This window comes from Schistocerca piceifrons, chromosome 3 (assembly GCF_021461385.2).
Source record: "Schistocerca piceifrons isolate TAMUIC-IGC-003096 chromosome 3, iqSchPice1.1, whole genome shotgun sequence".
NCBI classification, from domain to species: Eukaryota; Metazoa; Arthropoda; class Insecta; order Orthoptera; family Acrididae; genus Schistocerca; species Schistocerca piceifrons.
Genome location: NC_060140.1, coordinates 175,908,844 through 175,931,259, shown reverse-complemented (window position 1 = coordinate 175,931,259; position 22,416 = coordinate 175,908,844). Strand labels below are relative to the sequence as shown.

Genomic DNA, 22,416 nt, shown 5'->3' with positions numbered 1-22,416 from the left:
TCGCAACCGTCTCCATGAAGCTGGGCTACGGTCCCGCACACCGTTAGGCCGTCTTCCGCTCACGCCCCAACATCGTGCAGCCCGCCTCCAGTGGTGTCGCGACAGGCGTGAATGGAGGGACGAATGGAGACGTGTCGTCTTCAGCGATGAGAGTCGCTTCTGCCTTGGTGCCAATGATGGTCGTATGCGTGTTTGGCGCCGTGCAGGTGAGCGCCACAATCAGGACTGCATACGACCGAGGCACACAGGGCCAACACCCGGCATTATGGTGTGGGGAGCGATCTCCTACACTGGCCGTACACCACTGGTGATCGTCGAGGGGACACTGAATAGTGCACGGTACATCCAAACCGTCATCGAACCCATCGTTCTACCATTCCTAGACCGGCAAGGGAACTTGCTGTTCCAACAGGACAATGCACGTCCGCATGTATCCCGTGCCTCCCAACGTGCTCTAGAAGGTGTAAGTCAACTACCCTGGCCAGCAAGATCTCCGGATCTGTCCCCCATTGAGCATGTTTGGGACTGGATGAAGCGTCGTCTCACGCGGTCTGCACGTCCAGCAAGAACGCTGGTCCAACTGAGGCGCCAGGTGGAAATGGCATGGCAAGCCGTTCCACAGGACTACATCCAGCATCTCTACGATCGTCTCCATGGGAGAATAGCAGCCTGCATTGCTGCGAAAGGTGGATATACACTGTACTAGTGCCGACATTGTGCATGCTCTGTTGCCTGTGTCTATGTGCCTGTGGTTCTGTCAGTGTGATCATGTGATGTATCTGACCCCAGGAATGTGTCAATAAAGTTTCCCCTTCCTGGGACAATGAATTCACGGTGTTCTTATTTCAATTTCCAGGAGTGTATTTATGTTGTTGTTAGCACAAACAATTTCCTTTTTATGGAGTCTAATGATTCGCCCATTCTTACCTTCACTCGCCTTTTAATACACAAATATTTTTGAAAATGAATTTACTTTTGCTTCAAAAGCGATTGTTTTGAAGATTCTTGCCGTTTATGGTTCAAATGGCCCTGAGCACTATGGGACTTAACATCTGAGGTCATCAGTCCCCTAGAACTTAGAACCACTTAAACCTAACTAACCTAAGGACATCACACACATCCATGCGCGAGGCAGGATTCGAACCTGCGATCGTAGCAATCGCGCGGTTCCTGACTGAAGCGTCTATAACCGCTGGGACACCGCGACCGGCTCCGTTTATGGCTCAGATTTAGCAACAATTACGGAATTGCTCTCTTCAGTGTTGGAAAACAGCTTTATTGTGCTTTTGACGATTTGTTATCACGTCTGTGTAGCTTTTCCTGAAGCTACAGTTGTGGTGGCTTATTTAGTACGTTAAATAATGTAGGTACTACATTCCATATAGCTTTCAGACGTTCCACATTCACTGATTTGACTGTAAGTGTAGCGAGTAAAACTATGCTTTGTTGTTTAGATGTACGACGCCTTTCCGCTAAGGGTCGGGTTTTCCGGTGTTTACAATTAATTTTTTGTTATTATTCAGTAAACGTCTATACGTAACAAGGCAATCGTAAATAAACTGCCCTGTAATGTACCGTTTCGTACCTCCCAGGGTCCTTACGAAAGCTAAAAATGAAAAATATTGTCATTTTTACTTATTATTGTCGATTTTTATGGCGCTGCATATTCTCCCTATTGTAAAACTATGGTACAAATTAGTATAAATGGAAATATACGCACTCATCCGATCTCGTATTTAGAAGTGTCGCTTGTTGGCCGCTTGGGGCGCTGCTATCTCTGGGTAACAAAAACGAGACCGAGTATCGCGACTGTTACGTTAAGATGTGTTGAAGGTGGAGCTTCTGGCGCAACGTAATAGCACGGCGACAACAATTACTTTGACTAAGTTCGCCATCCAGTCAGAGATAACTTTAAACATGCTGCAACCACACCGTACTCCTTCATTAATTATATTCCTGAAGCCTCTTAGTTAATTAGCTCTGTACTGTGCCTTACGAAGTTGCATTCATCACACCCACAAAGCCTCGACACACACACTGCCAACGCGCCGTCGAAATACACTCCCATGGTTATTGTTGCAGCTACAATAGTGACCAACCTCCTTCACATCTTCCGACTATTGCTCTCTCATACGTCGTAGGTACTGCTACCGTTTAAGCCTTACGTTTGATTGTATATAAAGCGAAGACTCTGACATTGCCTATGGGTCTGCTTTACAAAATTTATAAAAATCGTTACTAACAGTTACGCGAAATAACACCACCATATTGCAAATGGTCATACACAAATAAAGAATGAAAATATTTACATTCATTACAAATGAGCAACGTTGAAATATACGAAAGAAATATTGTATCATAGTGTGACATATTGTGTTGTAGTGCTAAAAATTGCTTGAAATATGGAGTGTAGACTTATCATTCATTTTAAAATTGTGTATCTTTGCTAAGAATGATTGGATTTCTACGAAATTGCAGATTTAGTATTACAGAGCGCGATGAAAAATATCGCGACTTTAGGAATCGCTTCGTAATTTCGGTTTGGTTGCTATCATGCTGTTCACGAGAAATTATACCATTTCCTTGGAGCGGCAGTGGTTCCTGGTTCCTGCACTGTGCCGCTGGTAAGATAGATGCGAACTTTTGCAGAACAGAGCGGAAATACAATCCTCTAGCTTTTCTCTATTCCTGGCTCGTACAGCCCTGGCCGAGCCGCAGAATAGGATCGGTTCGCCGCCCAACGGCGTCAGTTGCCTTCTCCTATCTCATCAGCGGTGCATGAACATGGTTGTTGTACAGTGTGTCGGTCCACATGAAATCTCCCTGATTCCCAAATGCAATTAAAAACAATGTATGATCCATATATACTTCCTGTTGGCGAGATCATGTAAAGTAACTCAAAGTTTTTCCCAAAAAATTAACACACATCTAAGAGTATACGGGCTCCTCTCGTGGTTCGTAAAATGTCTAGGCGATACTCTATCCCAACCGATAGGCGCACAAGTATCTGTGGGGTGATGGAAGCTATTGCATCCTCAGTTCTTCTGCGGAGATCGTCTAGGTCACGTAGAGGCGTGGTATACACAACGTCTTTCACGTAACCACACAGGAAGAAATCCAGAGGGGTTATGTCTGGAGAGCGCGGTGGCCACATGGAACAGTGTTTTGTATGCATTTTGTAGTATAATGTTATGCTTTGCGATGACATTCGTTTATGAACCTCGCTACAGTGTGCATACACTTTATCCATGTGAAGAGGAATAAGCAGATTCTAACATTTTGCGAGATGTCTGCAAAAGGTATACGAGTTGCATTGATAAAGAGAGCAAAAGTCAAGGCCTCCGTGGCGCAATCGGCTAGCGCGTTCTGCTGTTAACCGAAAGGCTGGTGGTTCGAGCCCACCCGGGGGCGAAATCGTTTTAATCGCCACAGAGGCGAGGACACACGTCGACTTTATTAGAGATACACAGCTACTGTGATGATTTGTCTGTGTCTAAATGATGCCACAGAGGCTTATACACATTCAGCCAAGTGAAAGTGTGGGTAAAACCATGGCCCTACACAGACTTTCTACTATTTTTCTATTTATGTGTCACATGTGACACTGAAGTAGAGCTACGCCCACTAAAGAAGACGTATTATTTACATTTAATTTCAGCGTATACACCGCGAGTGCTACTTGGCAGGACCTCTCTCTCTCTCGATGTCGATTTGTATTTAGTGTCCCTAAGTGCCGGTCTGCAGTAGACCGCTGCTGGCCGAGCGACGTGCCCCATCCTTAAACTTAGTAGTTTTTGGTAATTATTTAACACCTGAAACAAAACGAAAGAAATCATTCGGAAATAATCTACACAAAAGTTAGTGGGTTCCTTTACACGATACAGGAAAACGCTAAATTATACAAAAAGTGTATTTGGAAATCAGGAAGCTTTATGTGGACGCCCCATATTACATCGGGCCGGCGCCCTTCCCCGATTCCCAAAAGATCACTTCCTGGCCTGAAGAGGAGTGCTTTCGTCCTGCAGCACCGTCTGTCACACCAATAGTTTTTATCTTCTGCCTATCGACGAACAAAGCCCGTGATGGCTTGCTGAAATTACAATGTTTAACATTGTAGAGCGATTGCAATAGACCCTAAGGAAAATGACTTCGCCAATACGACGGACGGAGCAAAAGACGCAATTACCTGCGGTGGAGAGGAAAAACTGGGCGTCGAATTTCAAAGCCAAAATGGCGTCCCCTCGAGAAGTGCCATTATCACCACCTCTAAGAATGATTACACACACTGTGAAATTTTCAAAGACCTGGGTGCTGTTAAAGTTTTAAAATTTTGCTTTCCATACAGAATAGTACTCAGATCGTTGAAAGTAGATTTCACTACTATTATAATTTCTTTATTTCTATGTCCACGGTGGTCGAATTACACCTTATCGTTGAAAGTAGATTTCACTACTATTATAATTTCTTTATTTCTATGTCCACGGTGGCCGAATTACACCTTATCGTTGAAAGTAGATTTCACTACTATTATAATTTCTTTATTTCTATGTTCACGGTGGCCGAATTACACCTTACATCGAAACAGACACATTTCACTTTACGTAGTAGATACACACATTTTTACATGGCCAGAAATGTTGTACATGTGGATGTAAAATTTCTTTTATTGTAATAACAATTTTACTCCTAGTATATATAGTAGAAAATTAAAAATTAAAAAATAAAGGAGAGAAAGGTAGATTTAAGTGTGTAATCATGTTGCACTTCTACTTTTTCCTCTTAATGATCAATCAGTGACCTATATCTAAAACGTTTTATTATTTGACAGTTTTCTTTATTTACACTTCATAAAAACGTTAAAATTTTTAGATATCTACGCATAAGGACACAGGATTGCGCGCGCCCGCTTTTGTGTGTGTGTGTGTGTGTGTGTGTGTGTGTGTGTGTGTGTGTGTGTGTGTGTGTGTTTCTTTTAATCAAATTATTCAATTTCAGGCCATTTGTGTCATCATTTTTATTGCTGCCTGTACTGGAGCAAATGACTGGACTGTCGCTTGCTACAAAACCAAAATTAGTGCGCATAGTGTGATTCCCTGGCGATGTCTTCTACATCTACATACATACTCAGCAAACCACCGTAATGCATGTTGGCGGCAGTAGGATCGGTCTGCAGTCAGCTTCAAATGCCGGTTCCATAAATTTTCTCTGCAGTGTTCCTCGAATAGAACGTCGCCTTTCTTGCAGGGATTCCCATTTGAGTTCCCGAAGCATCCCGTAACACTTGCGTGTTGGTGGAACCTACCAGTAACAAATCTAGCAGCCCACATCCGAACTGCGTCGCTGTCTTCCTTTAATCCGACCTGGTTGGGATCCCAAACATTCGAGCAGTGCTGAAGAATGGATCGCACTAGCGTTCTATACGTGGCCTTCTTTACAGACGAACCACACTTTCCTTAAACTCTCCCAGTAAACCGAGGTCGACTCTTTGCCTTGCCTACGCAATCCTCACATCCTCGTTCCACTTCATATCGCTTTGCAACGTTGCACCCAGATATTTAAAGGACTTGACTTCATCAAGCAGGACGCTACTAATGCTGTCCGCTCCCGGTAACTGAATGGTCAGCGTGACGGATTGTCAATCCTCTGGGCCCGGGCTCGATTCCCGGCTGGGTCGGAGAATTTTCTCCGCCCGGGGACTGGGTGTTGTGCTGTCCTCGTCATAATCCTATCATCGTCATCGACTGTAGGTCGCCGAAGTGAAGTCAAATTGAAAGACCGGCACCCGCCGAACGGTCTGCCCGACGGGGGGCCCTAGCCATACGATTAAATAAATTAAATAAAAATTACTAATGCTGTATCCGAACATTACGGGTTGTTTTTCCTACTCATCCATATTAAATTACATTTCTCTATATTTATAGCCAGCTGCCATCATCACACCAACTAGAAACTTCGTCCAAGTCATCTTGTTATCATCCTGCAGTCCCTGAAGATAAACTGTGCTCTTTAATATTTTGTACAAACTCATGGCTCTACAGTGCCCTAATTCATAGTGTGATAAATGTAAGTTATAGACATAGAGACTGAATTCTTGCACCTTGTATTTGCAGACGAGACGGACCCGGAAACTGGCTTCACTGTGTGGGATGTAGCAAATTTGAATTCTCGCTCCATTGGTTCTCGTAAAAGCAGTTCTCAGTACGGTATGTACATCTCCGGAAGCTTTCAACGTTGTGATTGTCCCCAAAGGCGTGACGTCCGTCCCTTGTGTGTGTGTGTTACCGGGACTGCATGCTATAGACAGCCGGCCTCAGTGCTCTCGGGGCAGAATCGTTGCCTCGAAAAGCGCAGGTGATAAGTTCGAGTCCCACCTCGAGCATTCGTATGTATTTGAAATGTGATGTCAGTGTGTGCTTCCTTAACAGAATAAACATTAGAAATAAAAAAATAGCACTAAGCAAATACAATGTGTACTCAAAGATTAAATGTGATCGGTGTAAAGCTAACCAACCAAAACTTAAGAAATAAATAGTGACCTGCAATTGAGGTATATGGTTGACAGATGTAACGTACAAATCAAATAAACAGTCTGAGAGATTTTTTCCCAGGTATGTCACCAAAGCACCTAGAAAACAGCGTTTTACAGCGTAATAAAAAGGTGCAACATGTTATAAAATCTCAGAAAAATAAATTAAGCTGTAGGAAAAGAAGCTTAAATACAATGCTTGTAAGAACCAAGAAGGAACGACAAGATTGCAACACGATTAAAAAGGGTCTAAGACAGGGATGCCGTCTGTTCATCCAATATAGTGAAGAAAAAATGAACGAAATTAAACAAAAGGACAGTACATTAATTAAAATTCTGGGTGAAATGATATCAGTGAAAATACTCGCTGATAATATTTCTGTCCTGAATGAAAGCGAGGAAGAATTTCAGGACGTCCTGAAAGAAAATAAATAGTCTGTGGAGTACAGAATGTAGATTGAGAGGAAAACGAAGAAAGACAAACGGATGGAGGAGTAGTAGAAATAAGATTAACAACAAACTTATCATAATGGGTTGGGGCCACAAAGTTGGCGAAGTGAAGGAATTTTTCTACCTTGTAAGCAAAATGACACATGACGGACGAAGTAAGGAGAGTATAAGATGCAGCCTGGGGCAGGCAAAATGGACATTCGTCGCTAAACGAAGCCAACTACTATGAAACATAGGCCTGAGTTTGAGGAAGACATCTTTGGGAATATACGTCTGGAGCACAGCATTATATGGAAGTGTGAACCAGAAAGAAAGAGAATCCAATCGTTTGAGATGATGTACTATAGAAGGATGTGAAAAATTAGGTGGTCTGACAAGAAATGAGGTTATCCGTAGAAACGGTGTGGAAGATATTGACAAAGAAAAGTGACAGGAGAACAGGACATCAGGAAATAACATCTATGGTACTACAGGGAGCTATAGAGGTTAAGAACTGTACAGAAAAACGGAGATTAGTATATACCAAAAAAATTAATTGCGTTTGGCGTAAACACTGTTCTTGAGGTAAAGAGGTTAGGTCAGGAGAGGAAGACGCGGCGGGCCGCATCGTATCAGTCAAAAGACTGATGGAAAAAAGTATCTCACAATATATCGAACGAACGATTTAACACCACTATGTCGTAACCAGGAAGAAATACATAGTATATAGCAGTAGTCGCTAAACGAAATCAAAATCGTACCTTATACAAAAGTCTCCAAATTCAGTCTCCAGATCGGTGTTCTTTATTTCCACATCACCGGTTTCGAGCAAGCTGCCACCTTCAGATCTATTACAAACAATTTTTAAGTTTTAAGCACTTCAAATTACAAATAGTTATATCGATGTGTGTGCAGACAGTTTCAAAATTCTTAGCAAATTAGTTAGAACATAACAGTTGTGCAACATAGCATTAGTTACGGTTTAACCTGTGGAATATACAGTGAAGCGCCAAAGAAACTGGTTATAGGCACGCGTATTCAAATACAGGCAGAATACGGCGATTCGGTCGGCAACGCCTATATAAGACAAGAAGTGTCTGACGCAGTCGTTACATCGGTTACTGCTGCTAGGATGGCAGGTTATCAAGAGCTAAGCGAGTTTGAACGTGATGTTATAGTCGGCGCACGAGTGGTGGGACACAGTGTCTCCGAGGTAGCGATGAAGGGGGGATTTCTCCGTACGACCATTTCACGAGTGTAACGTGAATATCAGGAATCAGCTAAAACATCAAATCTCCGACATCGCTGCGCCCGCAAAAAGATCGTGCAAGAACGGGACAAACGGCGGCAGAAGAGAATCGTTCAACGTGACAGAAGTGCAATCCTTCCGCAAATTGCAGCAGGTTTCGGTGTTGGGCCATCAAGTGTCAGCTTGCAAGCCATTCAATGAGACATCGTCGATATAGGCTTTCGGAGCCGAAGGCCCGCTCGTGTAGCCTTGATGACTGCACGACACAAAGCTTCACGCCTCGTCTGGGCCCGTCGACACCGAGATTGGAGTGTTGATGACTGGAAACATGTTGCCTGGTCGGAAGAATCTCGTTTTAAATTGTATCGAACGGATGGACGTGTACGGGTATGGAGACAACCTCATGAATCTATGGACCATACAAGTCAGCAGTGGAGTGTTCAAGTTGTTAGAGGCTCTGTAATGGTGTGGGGAGTGTGCAGTTTGAATGATACGGGACCCGTGATACGTGTAGATACGACTCTGGCAAGAGAGACGTACGTAAGCATTCTCTCTGATCACCTCCATCCATTCATTCATCCTGCATTCCGACAGACTGGACAATTCCAGCAGGACAGTGTGACACGGTACACGTCCAGAATTGCTAGAGTGTGGCTCCAGGAACTCTCTTCTGAGTTTAAAGACTTCCGCTGGCCACCAAACTCCCCAGACTTGAACGTTATTGAGCATATCTGGGACGCCTTGCAACGTGCTATTCAGAAGAGATTTCCACCCCGTCGTACTCTTACGGATTTATGGACAGCTCTGCAGGATTCATGGAGTTAGTTCCCTCCAGCACCATTTCAGACATTAGTCGAGTCCATGCCACGTCGTGATGCGGCACTTCCGCTTGCTCGCGAGTGTCGTACACGATATTAGGAAGGTGTACCAGATTTTTTGGCTCCTCAGCGTGGAACTGAAAGTTCACTGTCGTATGTAGCCACGCACAGTCTACTACGGCTTGTATATAGTGCTCAGAAGTGCTTTCCATGGACTGAAATAATACATACAGTGAAAGATGTTCCTAAATGTAACGTATGGGTGCTTTTCAGCGCTGCAGGTGTTGAACCAATCAAGTTTCATAAAAATTACAAAGCCGCAGCAGGCAAGTGTATGACTAGATACGACAGTGAACTTTCAGTTCTGTATTCGACAGGTTGCTCTCTAAGTGTAACGAATTCTGTGTTGTACTACTGCTGTGTTGAAACTAATTTGCTAAGAATTTTGAAGCTTTCTGAACATACATGGTGGTCGGAAATTCCCGTTACATTGCACACCTGAGGAGCTATGACCATTCGTTCATCTTCGCTAACGTGAAACACATCTCCTCTACTGAGCAAGTGTTCATAGCTGTTAAGGTATGCACTTCAGAGCCCACGTTTATTGGACATTTTTTCTCGTTTTTGTCCATACTACCACCACTGAAAGTTACCAGCCCTACACTCTTCGCATCACAAAAACCGGTACATGTATTCAACTGTCAGAGGTATCAGAACGGTTTTCGTTTATAACTTTCGACTCGTTCGTTTCCGGTACAGGGATCCTTACTTCAAATTAATACATTTATCATTCTCCATCATCCTAGAAAGTCTGAAACATCATCACAGAATCACCTCGTGTATACGTACACTTACAGACGCCCGTGCCTGTAACTCTGACGCTCTGTAGCCTCGTTGGATGACGTTTCCGGACATGGGTTCCTATTCAAAATACGATGTACTCACTCCCCTCTACAAGTCCTAGAAGTCTGTAACGGGAATTTCCAACTACCCTGTAGATCGTAAACTATTTGTAATTTGAACCAGTTATACGTAATTTAAAAATTGTTTGTAATAGATCTCAAGGGGGGCAGCTAGCCCGGAGCCTGTCATGCAGAAATAGAAGACAGCGATCTTCAGACTAAAGTTGGACAGTTTTGTGTAAGTAACGATCGCGGACGCTCCCTGATGACGAATATGACTAGTTGTGATAAAAATCCTTGCTCGTCTGCTATCGTGAAGAGTCGACCAAGAAGCACTCGAGCGTAAGTAGAGCGCTAGCTGGCGCAGTGGAGAGAGAGTGGACTCGCATTCGGAATGACTGCAGTTCAAATCCTCGACCAGCCAAACAGATTTGGATTTTCCGTAACTTTATTAAATAATGCAAATATCGGGATGAATTCTTTGGAAGGACATGGCAGGTTTCCTTCCCATCTGAGATTTTGCTCTAGCTCTTGTCACCTCGTGCTCGACGGGACATTAGGATTTAATCGGAGCATCTTCCTTTCTCCCTTCGAAGATGTACTGCATTACTGCTTGACCTCTGGGCAGCTGTTCTCAGAAGCTGGAGGGGGTTCGTGGTGGCTGTTCAGTACCGAGTGATTTTGATAAACTATCTGAAGTGATCTGTGTCTTAAAAAGCTACTGCAGGTATGTGCTGCACCGTCTGTAGAACACAGAGCAACCATAACAACGCGCAGCAAACGTATCACAGCAACAGACTACTACGTAGGGACTTCAGAAAATAAGTTACAAATTTTGCCCCGCGCTATTGCCATAGCGGAACAAGAGTGGCGCATTGTCAGAAGAGAGTACATGTTGCGCATTTCCTGCAGACCAAGTCCTGCTGCAGTGCGGATACCACGTGCATCGTGGTGTGGCAGTGAAATGGCGTGGCAGCTGGAAACGTAATACAAAGCTGAACTACCCGACAGTACTATTCTTGTGGTCAACACGTCAATATTGCACACTGTCACCGTGAAATTCTGGCGGTGTATGGACTAAACGCAGTGTGCGTCCGGTCGTAGTGAAATCGTGCCAACAATTTGACCGAGGCCGCACAGATGCGACTGGTGGTGATCGGGAAGTAAGACCATCAACATCGACCACAGACGGTAATGTCCACTCAACTGGCAAGCTGAAAGAACATCTGCGGGTAAAGACATTTTTCAAAGAGGAGAACATTCGTACATTGGTTCTCGGTTGACTCAATGTCCAACAATGGGATTTCTGTCGTCGAGGAATTGAGCGATTAGTAGAACGTTCCGACCGTAGTTTACAGAGACTTGGCGACTACATTGAAAAATAGTGGCACGTATCTGTGCCACTTTAAGGTGTAGTTCTGTATTCAGTGAACGTTACTTGGCGTGCCATAGTAAGGTGCAATTTATGTTCTGAATTCCCGTTTTAGATCAGGTGTGACTGAATTGCAAAAACAGTGTATCAGCAAGTTGTACTGAAGATCCACTTGGTTTCTGCCGATTTGTAAAACGAACCACAAAGCGAACTACAAAAAGACCAGCTAGAAATTTAACATTAACATATCGTACACCACAGTCAACTGTCCCAACGCAGGGTGATCCGGCAGTCCTTAAAACTGCCGTTTATGCAACCCGCAATGTTATTTCTGGCGTACATAAACCACGCGCGAGATGTTCGTATTCTCTCGCTCACCACGCGCAAGCTGTTAGTCCTACAGAAAAAAATGAGCAGGACCTTTCTGCAGAAAATTTAATTTTGTACAGGGACACATTTTCTCTGGAGGCCGCGGTTTTCCAGTTATTCAAGAACAACACACAAAAGCGAACTTCAAACGCACCTCCACCCAACTCTCATCCCTCACTAATCAGGATTTCTAGCATGTTGTTCGTGGCACTCCCTCCTACCCCTGTACAAAAATTTACTTCACGAGGTATTCCAGACATTCGACCTATTTTGGTTTCTGTTGATTTAGCTATTACGCCACTAGTATAGTCAGCTACTTCGTCACAATAATTAATTTAAACGTGCCTGTGAGACTAATGAACGACCTCGACTTTTGTAAAGGTTACGCTAAAACTAATCACGTTGGCAATTCGAACCAAACTTAACCTTTAGAAGCACAATACTATGGTAAACTGGAAGCCTGACGATTACAACAATGTAATTGTTTATTTTATGCTGTTAAAATTCACAAAATCGTTAAATAAAAGTTACACAAACGTCAGTTTTACAATTTTTAAATGCTCGACGGAGCCAGTGGCGTAATAAGGCGAGTCAATGAAGACCAGAAAAAAAGACCGAATGCGGGAAATAATTCGTGCTGTCGCAAATATTTGTGCAGTGACAGGAGGGAGTGCCGTTAACAACATACTAGAAATCCTGACCGTGGGGGCTGAGTGTGGGAATGGGCGTGCGTTTGAAGGTCATTTTGCACGTTTCCTTAAATATCTCGAAAAATACGGAATCTAGCGAAGACGTATCCCAGTACAAAATTTCACTACATTAAATTACCTACAAAAACGTTCTGTGCATTTTTTTCTGTAAGACTAATATTTCTGTAAAGTCAGTACCGCCATTAGAGTGTTTTTTATTTGCCGTGTTACATTTACACGATCATGTTTCGGCTATAAAGTGCCATTATCAAGTGTTTTAATGTTATACAGTGCCTAAGATGGCATACTGTCGTATTTAAAATACACTATTAGACGTATTGCCTAAGGGTCAATAGTTCTGATAAAAGCCTACCAGAAATATTGACCCTTAGACAATGTGTCCAATAGTTTATTTTAAATACGACAGTATGCCATCTTAGGCACTGTATAAAACATTAAAACACTTGATAATGGCGCTTTAAAGCCGAAATCATGACCGTGTAAATGTAGCACTGGAAAAAAAACTACTCTAATGCCGGTACTGACTTTAAAGAAATATGACTGTGGCCTCACATTACGAAAAAATTAGTAAGAGAGATTATGAAAATCTCGCACGTGGTTTATGAAGGACATATGCGAGGATGGGAACTTAAATAGTGGCAACTATTTATTCACAACCGATACAAAAGTGTTACATGTTTGCACCTGTTACTGTCCTTCAAAGTAGTCACCAGCGTTGTGTAGAACCCGTTGCCAGCGACGTTGAAGGCGTAGTATGCCGTTAGCAGAGTTTGTCCTGTTGATGTGCGAATGGAGCGGTCTAAAGTTATGGTGATTCTCGTGTACGACTGTGATGGTGTTACCCTCACGCAATACGTTCCACCACGACAGACCGTCAATGCACAGTATTACTGTTCGTTTTTGGAGCATCACCTGCGACCAGCTTTGCGAAAGAAGCGGCGACACTTCCTGCGCAACCCACCCATCATTTTGCACGACAATGCGCGGGCGCATACAGCGCAACCTGTGGCTGCTCTGTTCGGTCGATGGGACTGGGAAATACTGTACTATCCACCATACCCCCCGGACTTAAGTCCTTGTGACGTTGATTTGATTCCGAAGATGAAGGAACCACTTCGTGGCATTCGCTTCAGAACTGTTCCAGAGATTCTACAGGCAGTAGACCGCTCCATTCGCACCATCAACAGAACAGGCTCTGCTAACGGTATACTACGCCTTCACATCGCTGGCAACGGGTTCTACACAACGCTGGTGGTTACTTTGAAGGACAATAACAGGTGCAAACATATAACTCTTTCGTATCGGTTGTGAATAAATAGTTGCCGCTATTTAAGTTCCAGCCCTCGTGCAACATTGCGGGTTGCATAAAACGACAGCGGTAGGGGCAGCTGAATCACTTTGTGTGATGCTCTTAGATAAATCTAACGACAGCGAATGGATTGTTGCCGTCGCAGTTCCTAACAACAAAAAACTAAATCTTACACTTGAGGCACACGAAGAAGCTGAATGTACTGTATTGATGGAAACCGCTAAGGATAGAGAGTTTAATGTTGCAGGTGTTGGTGGAGTGACGATAATGATTCTAAGCACAGAAATATGGCGCGAACAGCCCATGGAAATCGTACAACAGAAGAGGCACTCCAGCAAAACACTGGAAGGTGATACAGAGTGCCCCGATAGTTGCAATGATAAGGACAGACGGGAATGTCGTGGGAAGAGGAGACTAAAAGTGAAAATATTATGCCTTAATTTTCAGTATACCGTTATATATGTATTGATAAGTAAATAAAAATTAATACGTAAAGACCACTTAATTTTTGCATGGTGTTGAGTAACTCTCATATTATTCTAACACTGGCTTACCCGCACATTCTTGTGTATGTGAATACAATTGGGTTCGCTATCGAGAGGAGCAATGTTCGAACCTCATTCCGGCTGAACTATTTAAGGTCTTTTTGTTGGGCTATCGTTTCAGGAGAACGCTAAACTACGAAAAAGGCTAATCATAACTTGCCTGAGTGTATTATTAACAATCTCCACGTCTAAACTCCATCTTCTTCAGTACCTCCATCTTCAAAGTGATATATTTGGCGACTTGCACATCAGTCCCAGGGTTACAGCTATTGAGGTGCACGTCTGTGCTTCCTATGCTATGGTTTTCAAATGTGTCTGTATCTCTGTTAGAATTTTCCGCCTGTGTATGATTCCCCCTACCTGTCATTAACTTGACATTTATCTTGCAGAAAAGGAAGATGGCGCTCGGACCAAAGCTTGGTGAGTATGACGAATAGGGAACAGTCACATTAATGCTCGACGTCATTCTGCAATAACCATTCACAGACGATAGATGGCAGCATTAGTCGTGGATGGTACATAAAGCACGTCGAGGGACGCGGAAAACAGTGCAATTGTCGTAGTGCGGAAACGGAGCGATTTATTTGCTGTCCAAAATGGCATTATCTTTAGTTTTCAAACCAAGGTTGGAAACATTTCCGAAATAGCGAAGTCTGTCTATGGTTAAAGTATACTGTGAATGGCAAAATGGCGCCATCCGAAACCGACGCTGAGCATGTCATTCTCAATGGAGAGAAGTCTTCCGAAGTAAGAGTGATTTCAGGTGTCCCGCAGGGGAGTGTCGTAGGACCGTTGCTATTCACAATATACATAAATGACCTTGTGGATTACATCGGAAGTTCACTGAGGCTTTTTGTGGATGATGCTGTGGTATATCGAGAGGTTGTAACATTGGAAAATTGTACTGAAATGCAGGAGGATCGGCAGCGAATTGACGCATGGTGCAGGGAATGGCAATTGAATCTCAATGTAGACAAGTTTAATGTGCTGCGAATACATAGAAAGATAGATCCCTTATCATTTAGCTACAATATAGCAGGTCAGCAACTGGAAGCAGTTAATTCCATAAATTATCTGGGAGTACGCATTAGGAGTGATTTAAAATGCAATGATCGTATAAAGTTGATCGTTGGTAAAGCAGATGCCAGACTGAGATTCATTGGAAGAATCCTAAGGAAATGCAATACGAAAGCCGGCCGCGGTGGTCTCGCGGTTAAGGCGCTCAGTCCGGAACCGCGCGACTGTTACGGTCGCAGGTTCGAATCCTGCCTCGGGCATGGATGTGTGTGATGTCCTTAGGTTAGTTAGGTTTAAGTAGTTCTAAGTTCTAGGGGACTGATGACCACAGAAGTTAAGTCCCATAGTGCTCAGAGCCATTTGAACCATTTTTTTGCAATACGAAAACAAAGGAAGTAGGTTACAGTACGCTTGTTCGCCCACTGCTTGAATACTGCTCAGCAGTGTGGGATCCGTACCAGATAGGGTTGATAGAAGAGATAGAAAAGATCTAACGGAGAGCAGCGCACTTCGTTGCAGGATCATTTAGTAATCGCGAAAGCGTTACGGAGGTGATAGATAAACTCCAGTGGAAGACTCTGCAGGAGAGATGCTCAGTAGCTCGGTACGGGGTTTTGTTGAAGCTTCGAGAATATGCCTTCACCGAGGAGTCAAGCAGTATATTGTTCCCTCCTACGTATATCTCGCGAAGAGATTAGAGCCCACACAGAGGCATACCGACAATCCTTCTTTCCACGAACAATACGAGACTGGAATAGAAGGGAGAACAGATAGAGGTACTCAAGGTACCCTCCGCTACACACCGTCAGGTGGCTTGCGGAGTATGGATGTAGATGTAGATGTAGAACTGTGGTGCATCATGGACCATAGATGACAACGATCAGAAAATTCTGATTCTGTTACTCGCTCCTGTGAACGGTAACGCGCTATGCAGATCTTGGTGTCACTCGCGTCTATCTAGAAAATTTGTCTGAGTTTAACGAAGGCGATGTTGGCCTGATATATTCGACGATGCCCTTTGGCTACACTGACTAAAGGATTCTTCTAAGAAATACCAAATTACGATAACCTGAAGATGCCTAAATAAGACGATACACGTCGTTGAAAAATAAAAAACTTAAATTGCAACCAAGACTGTTTTTAACCAATACTATAATTATCTCCAAAACCTTATTTCATTCTTTGGTGGATCTTGTTGCAGTTTTCCCGAATTAACAAGAAAGATTGCACAGCCACGCAGGTATTGCACGACTGACGACGCCGTATCACAGGATCATGGAAACACAACAAAGAAATTACTTTCATCATAGATACATACGATCACTCATACCGACGCTGCTAAACTTACTCAGAGAAGAAGGCATGGAGGAGGTACACTGCGATGCATTGATGTGCTCAGGCAAAATACTAACTACAGAAACTTTCGACAGTTCCCCGTATAATATTTTATCAGTGTTTGTGAAATTGCTACACAAGGGCAATATATACAGAGAAGTAACTTACGGTTTCGTCGTTTTATTTTGTTAATTAACATAATTTCTCAGAGGTGGCACATGCTACAGAACAAACCTTACCAAAGACTCCTTATGATCTTGGTGTAGAGAAAATGGTTCTCCACTTACAACGTCATTATGAATTCTCCCAAAAGTTGAATAATAAACTAGCAACTTCTAAAACACTCTTGCTTCTAGGCTATCACTAAATGCGATATCACTAGGCTATAAGAAACAATCTCTCTCTCTCTCTCTCTCTCTCTCTCTCTCTCTCTCTCTCTGTGTGTGTGTGTGTGTGTGTGTGAGAGAGAGAGAGAGAGAGAGAGAGAGAGAGAGAGAGAGAGAGAGCTAACATGTCGTATTGATACATGCAACACTTATTAATTGTCCCTTTAATCCCAACATACATATTTTAGTGGCAAATAGCTGTCGAATGAATGAGTGTTAGTGGTAAATATCTTGGCCTCCAGTAACATTTACTATTGATCTTCATGAGAAACATAACTTATTAACTGCAGTCCCATTGCTTAGCAGGAGGGAGTGGACACAGGTGGGTATTAAAATCTGTACATTTCGCTAGACTTAGTTTCATTTTCGAGCAAACACAAGCATCAGTGTGCATTACAATTGCAGACAACTAACAGGAGTCTGGACAAGATGAGCAGGGCGTTACTCGTCAAGCTGTTTTATTAAAACAACAGCAATTGTGCTGCCGTTCTTCGCGAGAATCGAGGAGGAGTAGAAGACGATTGTCCTGTCGACAACGAGGTCATTACAGACTGAGCACAAGCTCGGATTAGGGTAGGATGGCGAAGGAAATTGGTCGGACCCTTGCGAAGGAACCATTCCAGCATTTGCCTAAAGCGACTTGGGGAAATCACCGAAAACCTAAATCAGGTTGGCTAGACGCGGATTTGAACCGTCGTCCTCCAGAATGCGAGTCCAATTTGCTAATCGCTCCGCCACCTCGCTCAGTGAGAGTATTGACGCATTAAAGGAATAAGGAGAGGTCCTCTTTTGCCCTGGGATTGAAGAACGTGATTCGGATGTTCGAATTAACGGGCAATTTAGAAATTACTGCTAGGAGAGGCCGAAGGCCACAAATTGCTGTAGGAGTTACTGTTGCCATGGCTGAGAAAAGTAGGCGCTGAACATTCCATGGCCCACTGTTCGAAAAGTGCTTCGATCAGTTGTGAAATTTCTCTCTCTGGTGCGGTTCTAGGCTTTCATGGATGCAGATGGTCGTCACATTGAGCAACAATACTAAACTGGAACGTAAACATGGAACGTAATTCACAAATATTACCCCCCTCATGTGGAAATGAAAATGGGTTTCCTTCAATGATTTATCCATTATTTCTCTTCGGAATGCTCTTACAAATGTTTCCATGAAGTTTCATTGTCCTCCGATCACTCGGTTTTCACTGGGGCTCTCAAGTAGCGAAAGTTTAATTATAACCACCCTGTACTTAAACCAAATGAAATTATATGTTTCCAGAGACCTTTCCAAGCCTCAGACATCTATGCTGTATGTATGCAGACTGAATAGACAAATGAAAATTTGTAGCAAGACCAGGATTCGAACCCAGGTCTATTGCTAACCATGCAGATGCTAGAACCGCTACGCCATCCTGGCACAATGCCTTTTCACGACTGCTAGTACTACTCTCATGCCTTCCTCAGCAATCTAAATTCCCATTCAGGCATCAGCCCACTTGATATTTCCTCTAAACTCGAACAGTGTTGCAGGCAATTGCCCAGTGAGAAGGAGAACTGGGTTCAAATATTGGCCTCGGTAAAAATTTTGATTTGTCGCTTCAGTCTGCGTGCATACATCATAGACACTTGAGACTTGAATATCTCTCCTGAACCATACAGTTTCATTTTATGGAAGCACCTATGCCTGTGTTTCAGACAGGAGCCCTCATTTCATTTGATGCTGAGTTGCTATTCCAATATAGTTGGAGAACCTCTGCAGTGCAGTTCGAGTTTAGGGGGAATATCAAGTGGGTTGGTTCAAATGGCTCTGAGCACTATGGGACTTAACTTCTGAGGTCATCAGTCCCCTAGAACTTAGAACTACTTAAACGTAACTAACCAAAGGACATCACACACATCCATGCCTGAGGCAGGATTCGAACCTGCGACCGTAGCGGTCGCGCGGTTCCAGACTGTAGCGCCTAGAACCGCTCGGCCACCCCGGCCGGCTATCAAGTGTGCTGATGCATGAATGGTAATTTGGCTTGTGGACGGAGGCATGTAAAGATAGTCGTTGCTGTTGTACAAAGCCACTGCGCCAGGGTGCAGTCGTGGTTAGTGCATGTTTCGAATCCTGGCCTGAATACAAATTTTCATTTGTTGCTACTGTCTGTACATATACATGACCTACACATCCCTTAATCGCATGGTATGCCCGCAACGCCCGCCACTGTGGCAGAGCGGTTCTACGCGCTCCAGTCCGGAATCGCGCTGCTACTACTGTCGCAGGTTCGAATCCTGCCTCGGGCATGGATGTGCGTGATGCCCTTAGGTTGGTTAGGTTTAAGTCGTTCTAAGTCTAGGGGACTGATGACCTCAGATGTTAAGTCCCGTAGTGCTTAGAGCCATTTGAACCTTTTTTTTTTGTGCCCGCGACGCCACCACGCTGCATTCGAGCTAATGGTAGGCAGTGGTCATAATGTTTTGCTCATCAATGTATGAGCAACGGTTTGTTATATTCCCAAAGAAGGCTCGAGCTTCAATTCAGTGATACGTGCACAAGATACATGTGTTTAAGGCTTGTGTAAAAATTCGTACATCTACTTTTATTTTGTACACCTTCGTTAAAAAAACGGCGCGCTTGCCATAGAAGATAGTACTGTCTGAATAGTAAGAGTTTTTGCCTCACGGCAATAACCAGCGTTGTATCGAGTGAAACCAATGTGCCAACAATTTGAGCAAAAAAAACAGCGATCGTAGGGTTGGCACGTTGTGATCGTTTTGTTCACAGGTGCAGTCAATGCTGGCGAATTGTCTGCGAAAGCTCGTCCACTTGTATTAGCTTCCTTTCGCTCTGGTATAAAATAGGTTTAACACGATCGTAACAAATGGACGACGCCGTAAAGCCAGCCGAAGACTGATGTTTTAGAAAATAGAGTGCGCGATAAATTTAATGGTCCACTCCCTTACAGACATACAAGCAGAGCTGACGTGTATGAGTCAGCTGGAATCCATGTCCCCCAGGTTGTGGGGACAACACGCGACCAGGCCTTTCGCTTGGCGCCGAGTACAGCGTGTTGTAAGCGCCTGCAGCGGAGCCCTCAGGCGGCCGCCTAGCGCACTAACTTTGCCGCAGTTTGATCCACCGGCGTCTGGGGCAGCAGCTGCAACAGCTGCGGCCAAATCGTTGGGCCTCCGGCGGGACGCATCACGTTAACTTACACTAGTGCCCTTGTCATTCTGCTGGTGATCATGTAACTAATGCAAGGACTTTGTGAGACTTCACTGCTACTTTCATGAAATAGGTGATGAGCAACTGCACTTTTTTACGCCTTTCACGGTTAAAATTGGTTTTACATATATTTGAAGAATAAAAAGTCCAAAACTGTCTTCCTTTGTGGTAAATAATACACTTTCATCACAAAAAAAAACAAGTTTACGTCTGACAAATTTTGAAAACAGTGTGTCCCACGAACCTAAGTGGCTTCATGTTTTGATGAAAACCTAAGATTTTCAGAGTTGAATTTTTAGTTTTAGAATTATTTTACTAGGACAGAAGTTAGGCAAAAGTATAGCAAATCAGTACCAAATCACATTTATTTCCCTCACAAAGCAAAACATGAATTGTCGCACAAAGATTTTCAACATAACATTTGAAGATGGCGCTGACGTACCACACGCCAGTGTTTTCTACACTATAAGAGCCTTTCCGGCACACATACGTCTCGCTACATACAAATTATGCACGAACCAGCGGACTTACTGAGGTGTGTAGAGATGTTTGAAAACTACGTCTATGACGTGTAAGGTAAGTTAGTTACTTCATTCATTCTTGGAATGGAGAAGATGATGATTTAATCTGATTTTCGTGAAATAAACGTACTGCCGGCCGCTGTGGCCGAGCGGTTCTAGGCGCTTCAGTCTGCAACCACGCTGCTGCTACGGTCTCAGGTTCGAATCCTGCCTCGGGCATGGATGTTTGTGATGTCCTTAGGTTAGTTAGGCTTGAGTAGTTCTAAGTCTAGGGGACTGATGACCTCAGATGTTACGTCCCATAGTGTTCACAGCCATTTGAACCATTTGAATAGACGCACTGCACCACCTGTAAACACACGCCGCCCCATCTGATCGCCCCATTTGATCGCCTGATATACGTGTATCCATCCCGTAGTCCGTGTTATTTTTCTGCAAGTGCTGAAAGAACCTCCCTGCATGCTAGCATTAGACAGATGCGAGATACGTATGCCCCAGCGTTTAAAACTTTGCATTACCTTAGTGGGACAAACGTATCCCATCAACTATGAAAGGGTTAACTATTGAGTACTGTGCATAGGTTCGTGCAGTTTTTACGATGCAGTGATTTTATTTTAGTATTACACATATACAATACGCAATAAAAAGATTGATACACAACGCAGTCAATTAGATATGTACTCACCATCATTATCAGTGACCGCCTGCCATCATTCAAGTAGGAGTTTTATGCCTTTTCTGTAGAACTGATATGTTTCCGAGTTGAAGAAATCTGTTCGCCAGTTGCTAAGAGAAGTTTTGTCTTGAAACTCTTCTTCCGGAATGATGCTAGAGAGAGACCGTAAAAAATGGGATAAGGCTGGTGAAAGTGAAGTGCGAGGCACTGGTTCCCGACCAAATTCACCTATCGCATCTGTGGTGATTCTGGCTGTAAGCAGGCGAGCACTATCGTGGAAAAAGAGCACAAGTTTCCCAAGTTTTTAGTAGCAACTGCGAGTCGTCTTAGCTGTTCAGTGTACGCACCAGCTTCTATAGTCTCAAATGAAACGATATAGTGCCAGAGACCTTTTCAAGTCTCAAGCATCCGTGATGTTTATATGCAAACTGAAACGACAAATAAAAATTTGTATGAAAGCTGGGTTTCGATGCCGTGTCTCCTGTTCACTAGGCAGTTCGTCACTCAGGCTGGCACAGTGGCTTTGCACAAATGCACGGACTATCCTAGCATGCCTCGTTCCTCAATCTAACTTCCCATTCACGCCTCGGATCTCTTGGCATTCATTTGATTAAAGCACCAAGCCTTGGTTTCTGGCAGGATCCCCTGTTTCGCATAATGCCGAGTTCCTATTCCAGTACAGTTGGAGAGTCTGCATATACACATCCCATAGTTTCATTTCTTGCTGACAACTCATTGCTTTCTTTGGTGTGCTGAGGCAGTCTTTCTTCTCCAAGTAGTATATGTCAGGAACTACACTACTGGCCATTAAAATTGCTACACCAAGAAGAAATGCAGATGATAAATGGGTATTCACTGGACAAATATATTATACTAGAACTGACATGTGATTACATTTTCGCGCAATTTGGGTGCATAGATCCTGAGAAATCAGTACCCAGACCTCTGGCCGTAATAACGGCCTTGATACGCCTGGGCATTGAGTCAAACAGAGCTTGGATCGCGTGTACAGGTACAGCTGCCCATGCAGCGTAAACACGATACCACAGT

General features: G+C 43.7%; 1 protein-coding gene and 1 non-coding gene across 2 annotated transcripts in view; both read left to right on the top strand.

The window, feature by feature from the left end:
• The window catches only part of LOC124788495 (sphingosine kinase 1-like), a 192,379-nt gene that overhangs the window by 60,362 nt on the left and 109,601 nt on the right, over positions 1-22,416 (top strand). The window lies entirely within an intron of this gene.
• Trnan-guu lies at positions 3,338-3,411 on the top strand. Its single transcript has one exon. It is a non-coding gene; the product is annotated as a tRNA-Asn (tRNA).